Here is a 12,021-nt window from a genome sequence, read left to right on the forward strand (position 1 = left end):
TACGAGAGTCTTCTCCCATGTAGGGGGAAAAAATGTTTAGTCCCAGCAGTCAGTTGAAATGAAGTGACAGCATGCAATGGCAACTTGTAGCTTGAATTTCTCTCTAATGTATATGGGGCAGAGAGGTGTTTTTATAAGAAAAATTCTGATTGTCTGAGAATACTGCCCTAACGTACGTATACGTATGTTTCTATGAAACAATAGGGAATGTGATGTTCTGCTTTGAACCAACATCATTATCATGTACAGCCTTGAGCAAGCACAGAGTGAAGAAGTCGTGCTAAGAAATGAAAAAATTTTTTTTAGGCAGGGCAAACAACAGATAAAATAATAACATCACCACAGAATAAGGCTTCTGCTAACATGATAAACATAATAACATAACATAATCAAATGAATTATTCTCTAGGCTAAAGGGCACAAGCTGCAGGCCTAGGGCTAAAATAATGTGCCATAAAATAAAGCTAAAATAACCTTACGGCAGGGCCTTCCTGAAAATGTCCATGTATTAAATAATGCTATGGCCCTGTCCAGATATTTCTCACAGTACATGCTAGCATATATGAAAAATGCTGATGCTGACATCCAATTCTGCGTTGTAATGGGAAACTTGGACTGCCTCGCTAACTCCCATTCTTCTTCCTATGACCCTTCCTTAGCCTAAATATCTCTGTGTAAGCATTTGAAAACGCCACATATTCATGTTTCAATATCTTGTTTTTTTGTTTTGTCTGATAGGTGAGACCCTAGAGGCATTGCCAGGCCCATGTAAGATAATTGTTTCCTATGCCCACCCTCTTGCATACTCTCCTCAACCTCCCTGTCACCTGTTTTGGATGCTGTCGGGAACCTTAAACTGTTCTCCACTTTTTTTTGTCAACACCATCCTTCTGTTGCTCCCCTGCCCCATCAGACACCCCATCCCCCACTCTAATGGACTTACAGGCCTTTCCCCCATTATTATCCTTCTGTGTCCCATACAGCCCACCAGTCTTTCTTACCTGACGACGGTCCCGCTGCTGTCCTCCTTTGCCTGCTTCTACCCATGGAAGCTTCTTTCTGCTCCTCTGAAGTGCCTCCCATGTCCGTGCTTGACCGTTCCCAGAACCTTCCCCAGGCTTGCCCACCTCCTTGTCCTTGCACCTCACCATTACTCCCTTCATCATAGTCCAACTCCAACTCATCTCCACCTGCACTCATTTCTGGCATCAATATGTATGTCATACCATCCTATTGATCGTTCAACCTCAACCCATTGGGGGCTAAAATAGTCAGAGATCCAGGCGTGCATGAACGATTCCGCACTGTAGGGACGGCCGCCGATGACGCACCCTATCTCTTCAGACCAGTGTCCAGGGGCCGTCATACTCCCCCGTTGGTATCACCACCTGCCTGCTAACCTCAACTGTTGGCCTCAACTCACTAGCTGCAGGGCCGCTCCAACCTGGCGAACCTCCACCTGCACCAGCTCCATTCACCTGTCCCCAGTCTCCACTATCCTTGGGCACCCACAGCCAGCATCCGTCTGTGCCCTGATGACTAAAGGCCGCCTTGGGCCTACTACTCGCTGACTCCCCCTCATTTTTTCAGCTGGCATTCCTGATTTTCCAGTTCCCTAACTCTCTGCAGATACTCCCACAGAGCCTCAGACTCCTCCACTGCCCTACGCTGCTCCCTAATCCTGGCTTCCAGATCACATTCTGGGCAACTGGTAAAGTGACCATCCCCCAATCAGGCTTGCTGACCCCTGGCCCCCAACCTGAGATCAGAGCGCGCTCTATCCTCCATTTGAGTCTCTTGTCTCATATGTTCCCAGCGCAATAGCCCTCTGTTAATACTTGCCCCTCAATCAGTCATTTATTTACCAACGCCCTGTGTCCCCAATGCTCCTGCCACATGTTTCCTCTTGCCTGCCAAGCTGTATTCCTGGTCCACTGGTCTGTTTCCCCCCGATCTCATGGATAAACGTAAAGGGGCCTCAAAGAGATGGGGCCATGTACTAGCCCCATCCACTACTCCAGCTATTGCCCTTTGGACCCTGCCCCTGCTGAATCTGCCTGTTCCCTGCCAGCATCTCTCTCTGGCAGCCCTGTTCCCAGGAGGCTCATACATCTCCCTGCTGGCTTTTTTAATGCCCCACGGGGAGGCACTCCTTCCCCTTCTTGCTCCGCCACTTTGTGCCTTTTGTTTGAATGAAGCACAAGCTGCTAATGCAGCCGCAGCACCCTTAGCAGCAGCCCTTGTAGGCTGCACCATCCCCACCCAGGCCTGGTCTAATACACCAGGCCTGAGCAGGTCAGCACATCCGGCCGCACCCAACCCAACATGTGCAGGGTCGCACACACAGCCTCTGTGGTCTCCCTTGCCGACATTGCACTCATGTGCCATAATACCGCGTTGTACTGCCTGAAGAAAAATCGTGCCACGGAGACACCCAGGAGCACTCGCCCCAGCCGGTCAAAATTCTTCTCCGTCCGAGCAGTGGAGTTGGAAGAGGCCGTAACTCCCTCTTCTGACTCCGTAAATCCCCTTGTAACTGTCACTCGCCCTCTAACCTCACCACGCTCTGATACTGCCCTCCACTTTCCCCTCACGAAATCTCCCAGGGGAAGATTAGTCTGTGAAGGCCAATATTTTAAGCAGGGCAGAAAGTTACTTTCATGTGTGCAAAGGCTATGAGAGGCAGACAGTCATCAGTGTTGAGTGTCCTAACGAGGCCAATGACCCTAGACACTAGAGACTGGCAATCTGCTAAATTGAGCTACAGCACCTAACATTGGAGCATTCAAGCACAGTTTAACTTGAGGAACAGTCTGTAAACAATAGGCAAAGAATACGCACACTTACAAATACGCACATACATAGTACAAGATACACCCCAACAATAAATACAAATCCCCTCGCACTCTGAACTCCCTAGATTGAACATAGCAAATTCAAACGCCCATAACAAGTTTGCACCATGCACATATTCAAAGTCGCTATGATTTTTACAAGTTTGCGGAGAATGGATTAAAACTCATAACAGACAAATATCACATTTCCTGAGGCTCTTTAATACTAACAACAAAAACATAGCACAAACATAAAACATTACACTGAAAATAAATAAAAAGTATAATCTAGTTTTAACCCAATTTACTGGTCCAGAAGGATCTTTGATGCTAGAAGATCAGGTAGATGCTAGGCCTGTTACTATTTGTAAAATGTAAGAGATGAAGTCTGAAAATATCTTTAGTATCGGAGCAAAGCATAGCTCAAGAGAGGTTGCAAGCTATGGATGCAGTTAAAGGGAAGCCATCGGCATAGCTGTTGTGGTGGAAAAGAAGACTGCCCACCCAAGTCAACAAATTGTGCTGTTGGACCTCAGGGAGCTGCAACAGTAGTTGAAGGTTTAGCACCATCTTGCTCCTCCACAGTATGGTGTGGCTGATCAAAACAAACCTGACCACCTCCACGAGTATGTACATGTCTGATGCCACAGCGCAAATGTTAACGCACACTGCATGGAACACATAGGCTATATTTACTAACATTTTGCATCATTGTTGCACTACTTTTTTGGCGCATCCATGATGCAAAATGATGGTAGATATTTACAGAACCATGCTAGGGCCGATTTGCTCCACCTCGTGTGGCTTTGTAAGAAAGAAAAACGTAATGCAATGCAGCGGCTTGGGCAGCATTCTGTTACATTTCATTCTGGGAGGCATTCCATGGGTGGAACATGGGCGTTCCCATGCATCCGCCCATGAATTTCACACAAGCCCAGATTTACAAAGGTTTGCAAACCTGCGATTGCATAAAGTCTCCCAGAGGATGGCATCAGGCCTAAAAAAAAAAAATTCCCTTGTTATTTCCTCTTTCTTTGTGTGCAGCAGTACACATAGAATACATAGAAAGAGTAAATTGCCTCAAGGGAATTGTTTTTGCAGGAAGGCATCCCTTCCTGCACACAAACAATTCTCCTTGCAGTGCAGGCACCCGTACAAGGGTTCTTGCATTGGGGTTAGGCTGCCTGAAGTGCCCCGGCGCAAGGAGAAATGCTCCATATCTTTGTAAATATAGAGCATTTCTGCCCTGTCCCTTTCACACAATGCAGAGCAGCAACTTTACTTGCTGCCCTGCGTCAAAGCTTTGTAAATATGCCCCTCTCTGCTCAAAAATGTTCAGCAATATGGCAGGCCAGTAATGCTGTCTATAAGGAGAGTGTTCAGACCTCTCATTACCTAGGTAACATGCTGTTAAATAACAACACTTTTACATGTAGGCAGGTAGAGTCTTCTAGGCAAAAAACTCATTTTGACATACCATTCAGATTACAAATAATGGCTTAAAAACAGCTCTTGGTACTTCAACGAGCACGGAGGTGTACCATTTGGAAAGTGAAGGGATGCATCATATTTATGGCAATACAATGCATCCCTGTACGTTCCTCAGCTCTGGCGCACAATTGTCAGCCTATCATCAATGCAGGCACCCTTGCACCATGGTGCAGGTTTTCTAGGTACATGCATTGTCATTGTAAGTCAATGCAAGTCCCTAAATGGGACTTACAAAGCCACACAATGGGTAAGTTGCCCTACCTTGCATGACTTTGTAAAGACTTTGTAAAGAAAGGTACCACAAGGCATTGACTCGTGCTGAGCTGCACTACATTTTATTGTAGTAGGCGTTCCATGGGTGGTTCATGGGTGTTCCTGTGCATTCACCCCTGGAATATGACACAATCTTAGATTTAGTAAAGACAGTAAAACTGGCATTGTGCCAAAACGGTGGAGAAATATCTTTATTTATCCTAATTTTTTCCTCTTACTATGTGTGCTGCATTCTGTAAAATCCTACCTGTAGCTCAGGCACCCTTGCACCATGGTGCCTGGGTTGGTGCTAGGCAACACACAATGCACCAGTGCAAGGATGGAGCAGACGCGTGCCATATCTTATTAGATATAGCACATTTCTACCGTCTCCATTTCATGAAACAAAGAGAGGCCAGGTTCCCATGCTGTGTTGCTAGCCTGAAAGGTTAGAAAATCTGGCCCTGAATGGATAATCTATAACGCTTGCAAAAAATATGCATGTTACGTACAGAAAAACAATGAGCTTCGATTGACGTAAAGTCCCTAAGGTCTGTCTCAATCTTAGCTAGGCCCGACTCCATTACAGATATTTGTGCCACCATCTTCTTCGTCCAGGACACTGGATATCACCATTTTCCCTGTTTTTGTAGAATCAATGTCATGTCTGTGTCTTAACACCATTGTCTCCATCCCTTATTGTTAGACCTGGCATCCTTGGCGTGGTCTCCCCAAACCTTTTGCCTCTGCTTCCCAGGTTGTTGCTGTGTGCTGGACTCTGTTTTTGCTGTTTTGTTACTATGGGCACTTTACCACTGCTGACCAGTGCAAAAGTGAAAGTGCTCCCTATGTGAAATTGTATGTGTAATTGGCTTTTCCATAATTGTCATATTTGATATCCTAGTAAGTCCCTAGTAATGTGCACTAGAGGTGCCTAGGCCCTGTAAATCAATTGCTGATTGTGCCACCCACCTGAGTAGCCTTGTAAACATGGATTAGACCTGCAATCCCAGAGACCAGTGTCTGTGTGTGTAGCTTTTAAACTGCCAATTCGACTTGGCAAGTGTACCCACTTGCCAGGCCTAAACCCTCCCTTTTTATACATGTAAGGTGCCCCTAAGGTTGGCCCTAGGCCGCCCCATGGGCAGGGTGCGGTCTATGTTAAAGGTGGGACATGTACTGATGTGTTGTACATGTCCTAACAGTGAAATACTGCCAAATTCTGTCTTCACTTTTGCAAGGCAAATATCTCTCTCATAGGTTAAAATGGAAGCTGCCTTTAAACATTCTTAAAGTATGGTTTCCCTTTGAGAGCAGACAGAGACCTGGAGTTTGGGGTCTCTGAACTCAAAATTTAAAAATACATCTTTTATTGAAGTTAGTTTTTAGACTGTTTGAAAATGGCACTTTTAGAAAGTAGGCATGTTCTTGCTTAAACCATTCTGTGACTCAGCCTGTTTGTAGATTCCCTGTCTGGGTCAGACTGACAGTTAGGCTGTTTGCAAATCTCCTCTAGACAGTGACACAAAGGGAGCTGGGGTGTAGCCTGCATATCCTGATGAGCCATTTGGGTTAGAGTGGAGGGAGGAGTGGTCTCTTACAGCTTAATGGGCTGTGCCTGCCCTCACACAATACAGTCTCCAACACCTGGTGTGTGGGTGGGGCCTGGACTGGGCAAGGCAGGGTCCTGTAAACAACAGAGACTTTTCTGTGAAGTTGCGCAACTTCAAAGGCAGAAAGGGATATACGTAGTGGACCCAAAACCCCAGTCTCTAGATTTCTTCAAGATTTGCTTCTGGAACCAAGAGGAACCTCTGCCAAGGAGAAGAGCTGAGGAGAACCACTGCTCCTGCCTGTGACTGTGCTTTGTTGGGCTATCCTGCAGTTGCTGCTAGTGGTGCCTTCTAGTCACTGGGCCCTTGAAAGGAGAAGCTATTGGAAATACCAAGAAAAAACCAAGTGAACCGACTTCGGACTGACGCTGCTGCTGAATTCCGTGATGCCGCCTGCAACCAAAGCTGTGGTCCTCGCTGGAGTGCGACGACCCCACAGGCCCAACACCGCTGCAGCCTTGGAAGTCACCGTGCCACGTCGTGACCGCCGGATGCCGATTCTGCCAGAAGTGCACGGATCCAACGGTTCGCACTGATGCCGTCTCACCTCCACCGATCCGCAGCAAGAACCCGATGACTCTTTGTGACACCTCTGCCCCTTCGCTCCACAGCACTGGAACCGTCTCCGCCTCGGATCTAGGGATGCCGCAATCCCTGACTCTATGCACCAGCTTGTTTCCTCACTTTCACAAGGTAAGGAACCTGAGGGTCCATGTGAATCCGTAACCGGTGCCATTAGCGTCAGATTGTTAGGAATGACTCCATCACTACGCCGTGATATCACCTAAGAGAAGCATTTGTATTTCTCAGCGCTGTTTTTATGTTTAATCTTGCAAAATTCATAACTTTGCCTGTGTATGTTGCATTTTTGTCATTTTGGTTTTGTTTTGTTCAGATAAATATTGGCTATTGTTCTAACCTGGTGTCGAATAATTCTGTAGTGTTTTCACTGTATTAGTGTGTTGGTACAAATACTTTACACATTGTCTCTGGTTAAGCCTTTCTGCTCGTGCCAAGCTACCAAGGCATTAAGCGGGGGATTCACTAGATGTGTTCCTTCTTTGCCCTGTCTAAACACTTGTCTGGATAAGATGTTGATTCGCCATTATGCCAAGGTTAAACAACTGATATAAATATTTAATCATAAGAGTTTAGTCTGAATGGATGTCTCTCTTCCCTATGTGTCCATAAGACATCAGAAGTGTACACTTTGATGTTCATAATCTAGGTTCGACAATCCAATCTCTAATAAGATTTAGAATGTAAAGATTGTCAGTCGCCCAACTGGGAGAGAGGTCCTTCTCCAAGATTGTCACCTAAGATTCTGACAGAGATGATTTCACCTACTGTCAGCGCACTTTACACTGCACAGCTGACATATCTCACCTGAAGTCTGAAGCTGATAGACCCCAGACCTGGAGGAAGACCGATCGACTGCTACTGCAGTGGCTGTTTGCCCTTCACAGGGAACACTATCTTCACGCCGCCACTGATAAAGGCAACCTATGCTATCAACAAGGTATACAGTGCATCCTTTCTCCTTTAAGAACTCTAGATTGCAAGTTCCTCTGCTTTTCATGCTCTCAGATTATAGTGCATAGAAATAGGCAATAGGGTGCTAGGCTCTAGATGACATTTAAAATTATGTTTTAGTAATGTTGGAAGTATTCATTTTAGTCTTGTTACTTATAACGTGTCTTATTGGTGTTCCTATGATACTCTGTGTAGGGATTTTAGCTGTACCAAGAAACAGATTATTCCTGTAATAATAACTACTTTAAACATAAAAGTGTTCATTCTTCTTAGTACAATGTGGTGGTACTGTGAATAACAAAATCAGGTTTGTGGCTGTTTCCACTGTGCCCCTAATCCCTTCATCAGATTGTTAGTACCCCAAAAGCCATACTTCTATATCAATTACACATTGAATAGTGTCTTGCGAGGCTACAATAACTTGTCTTCACATTCATCGCTGGGGCATTGAACCAAGTTATCTCAGATCAACCCTGGGTGGCAAGGCACCCCTTGTAGAGTTATGCCAAAGTCGTAACTTATGCAACACGATCACACCTTGGTGCTTTCCCATAATTAAGATGTGAGGATAAAAAGAAACTCTGGGTTTAGGCATATACTACTTACAGATACCCTCATTACAAACAGTATTATGTTCCTCATTACAGTGGGGCATGAAGTGGTCATACTGAAGTGAATGATTTAACAGTGGTTGGCCGGATTTTATTTTTATACCACTTTGTACATTTTGTTTCAGCTATATTTGCTATCAAAATTATTGCCTGGTAGTTGCTACTAGGTGTGAATAAGCAAAGTAACAATGCAAGGTTCAGAAAGAGAAAACATATGAAAAATGCACAAGTAATGCAATGGTTATGTAGGAGTTGTGACAGCTCTTTAAATCTATACAATTCTGTAAGGAAATGTGTCCTTTTGCATGATCACCTCCACATTTTCAACTGATTTTGCTGGTTCTCAACTCTGAAAGAGCCCTGGATCCTACTGATGAGGTTCCACTGAAAGTGCTCTAAATCCTCAAATGCATCTGCAATTGGATAGCACAGCTTGGCATATTTAATTTACCTGTATGTCCCTAGTAAATGTTACTTTGGGTACCCAGGGCCTGTAAGTTAAATGCCACTAGTACACTGCAGAATTTATTGTGCTGCCATTAAAGCACAAAGGTAAACATCTCCAGGCCTGCCACAGCAGCCTGTGTGCAGCTTAAAAACTGACATTGACTTGACAAAATAACCCTGTTGCCAAGCCCAAATATTTTTTACTATTGATAAAAGTCTACTAAGATACGTCTTACAGGGCTGAAAGTCAGCGCGCCAGATATTAAAAAGTTGGACATGTTTATTTTGAGTTTCACATGCCCTGAGAGTGAAAAACCTCCAATATCGTTTTCACTGTAGTAGAACTGTATGTGCCATAGAGAAACGCTGGGTTACACTACTACATCTAATAATGTTATCTTCAAATTTGCACTAGCCATTAAAGTGCTTCAAAGTATCAAAATAAAAGTTAGCTCAAACCTGACGTAACTGTAAAGTTGGATTTGAGATAACTATTGGAAAAATGGTACTCTTAAAAAGTTACATTTTTTTGACCAACATTGCAGTAGCCTTTTCTGAAGAAACCCAACTGCTGTCCCTCAAGACAGCTTTCTGCCCTTCTGTCAGGACTGCTTGATTGTTTACAGGAACAAAAGGGCCTGTTGGGGGGAGGAGGTGTGACCTCCTCTTGACAGGATGACCAGAAGGCTGGTGGCCGCAAATATGAAGCTTCAATGGCCTAGTCATCTGTCACAATCTGGCATCGATCCCAGTGAGGTAAACTTTTCAGAGGGGGTTGATTACTCCTTATACTGGATACACCTCAGAGATGTGGCCAGAGCACTGACCCAGGAAGTAAAGGTTTTGCAGTCTTAATTTGGAGTGATGCACTGTGGGATTGTTTAGTGCCAACCTCACAGGATGTGATGAAAAGGTGAAGAGGGTTGCCCATGGGAACCTCTGCCAAATTGGTTAGAGAGTCTTACCCATCCACAAGCTTGAGAGTGGCATAAAAGTGGCACCCCTGGACACCACAGAACACATATGGACTCGGAAAGGACAAAAGGAAGACTGTACTTGTTGAACCTGTGGACCTCAGAAAGGGAGGCTGCACCAAGATCGACTGCACATGGAGAGCCAAAGACAGGAGTTCAGTGAGAGAACTGCTTCTACTGTTGACTTTGTGGAAAATAGACTCGAAAGGCTTGCTTCACCTCCACATGTGACGAAGACCAGAGAGTAAACTTCAAGGCCTAGTTGTTTAGCCTCCTGTTAAGACCCTGGGACACAAAAGCTACAAGAAGCCCCAAGACTGTGCTGTATCAAGCAGACCATCTCCAACTGGATTTGCCCTGGACCTGGCTGCTGGTTTCTGGGAGTGTGTGTCCTCACCCTCAAGTGCTGCCCAAAAAGTTCTTGACTCTTAACTGGGGTCAGAATGTACTCCTCCTCATCTACTGAAAGCTTCAACAGAAAGTGACACAGGGCTCCACAGTGTAATGCAACCTCTAGCCAACAGAGCTTACCAACAGCAAGCAAGGCAGAGTCACACAGCATGATGCAGAACCCACAAAGGAGTATAACAGCAAGCTGTGTAGAGTCGCAGAGCCCAATGCAAAGCTACACAGGTGGTGGGGGAGGGGTCGAATTTAGGCCAATAAAAATGCAACAAAAAAAGAACTGTTATTTGGCTAGTTGAGTTTGTGCTTTGAGATCAAATTCTCGATCAAGAGATGTCTTTAAATCTGGATATGACAGGGCACCGGACAACTCTCCTGGATAAGGAGAAACTGCATTGATACATTTGCCACAACCAGGAACGTTTTAGGTCGGGCATTACCCACAACATTTTGTTTTTAATAAACACAAAAATATATAATATACACACTTTCGGGGGCTTTCTGTCAGCCCTGTTCATCCATGTATAGTCTACTGTGGTGATTGTGCCCTTCACAACACATGGGGCACAATGTAGGCCCACTTCAACCACTGACTTATCTGACTGTAGGTAATGAAACTTTGCTCTTGCACATTGTGCACTTTAATGCTCATTTATCAGCCTTCTAGCAGAGACCTTACATAATGATGGCTAATGCAGCATCAGTTCACAGTGAAGAGAATGACAATACATTAAAATGCCAAATGCAATCCAGGCAGCTTGTTGTTTCTGTACACCACCAGATACTGAAACAGGATTCATGTAAATCCATGCTGCACACAATCTAGAATCAAACTTATACTACATGATTTGTTAGGAAGTTTAAAGGCCAGACTGACTGTTAGGAACACAGGACCAAATGTAGAAAAAACTGTTACCACAAGCATGCTTCACTACGTCAAAAGAGCGTCCTGATGTAAAATAACACTACTTCGGTAAAGTTGAGAGAGTGCAACAGTGAAAACAAACCGGACGGAAACAGTGAGCCTCGCAGGTTTTCAGTACTTGGTCGCTGTGCTCGAGGAGGGCTAACCACTGGAAAAGGTATGGTGTATGCATGCCTTCCACTAATGAAAGCAAGCAGTTTTTGAAAGGCAAGCCCACGAACCAATGAAAGACACTGACGTGACATGGGTGGGGCTCCGAGTCCTTTTCTAACTACTAATGCTTCTCGCAAGCGAAACTCATGCGCAAGCGCATGCGACGCAGGCTCGACCCTAAAAATGGTGTTCTATGTGGGTTGACGCATTTGGGCCTCCGGCAGTGAGCGCATGTCCGACTTCCCAAAGGGGAGCCTGTGCAGGTGCGATTAAGAGCAGCAGGGTCCAGGTGGTGGGCGTGGTGAGCAGAAGAGAACTGAAACTGCAGCTTTTCCTGCCTACGGTCATACCACCCTGAATGCGCCTGATCTCGGAAACTAAGCAGGGTCGGGCCTGGTTAGCACTTGGATGGGAGATCACCTGGGAATACCAGGTGCTGTAGGCATTATGCCTCTCACTGCACGTCTTAGCTCAATTACACAGCTTCCTTGCTAATTTCATTTTCCACTTTCTATTTCCTGCACTCTTTTTTTTCCTGTCTAAAAAAAAGGAATAAAAAAGAACAGCAATAACACTAAAATACATACTTTCCAAAGGAAATCTTACAATTATTCTGCACTTTACACTCTGCCCAAACTGAAGAAAATATTTGCTCCACGATGGGCAAAGGGATACCTAGCTAAGGCTTTGCTTTCTTGCGGTAAGCATATGTGTGAGGTCTTAAGACCAGATCTCACTTCTTGTGATGTCATTTCCTGTCACTAGTTGTGATGCCACTACCTG

The 12,021-nt window shown here is 45.0% G+C and overlaps 1 pseudogene; it reads left to right on the forward strand.

The window, feature by feature from the left end:
• The first annotated feature begins 11,574 nt into the window (after positions 1 to 11,574).
• LOC138302292 (5S ribosomal RNA) lies at positions 11,575 to 11,683 on the forward strand (annotated as a pseudogene).
• Positions 11,684 to 12,021: the final 338 nt, after the last annotated feature.

Source organism: Pleurodeles waltl, chromosome 6, assembly GCF_031143425.1.
Source record: "Pleurodeles waltl isolate 20211129_DDA chromosome 6, aPleWal1.hap1.20221129, whole genome shotgun sequence".
Lineage (NCBI taxonomy): Eukaryota > Metazoa > Chordata > Amphibia > Caudata > Salamandridae > Pleurodeles > Pleurodeles waltl.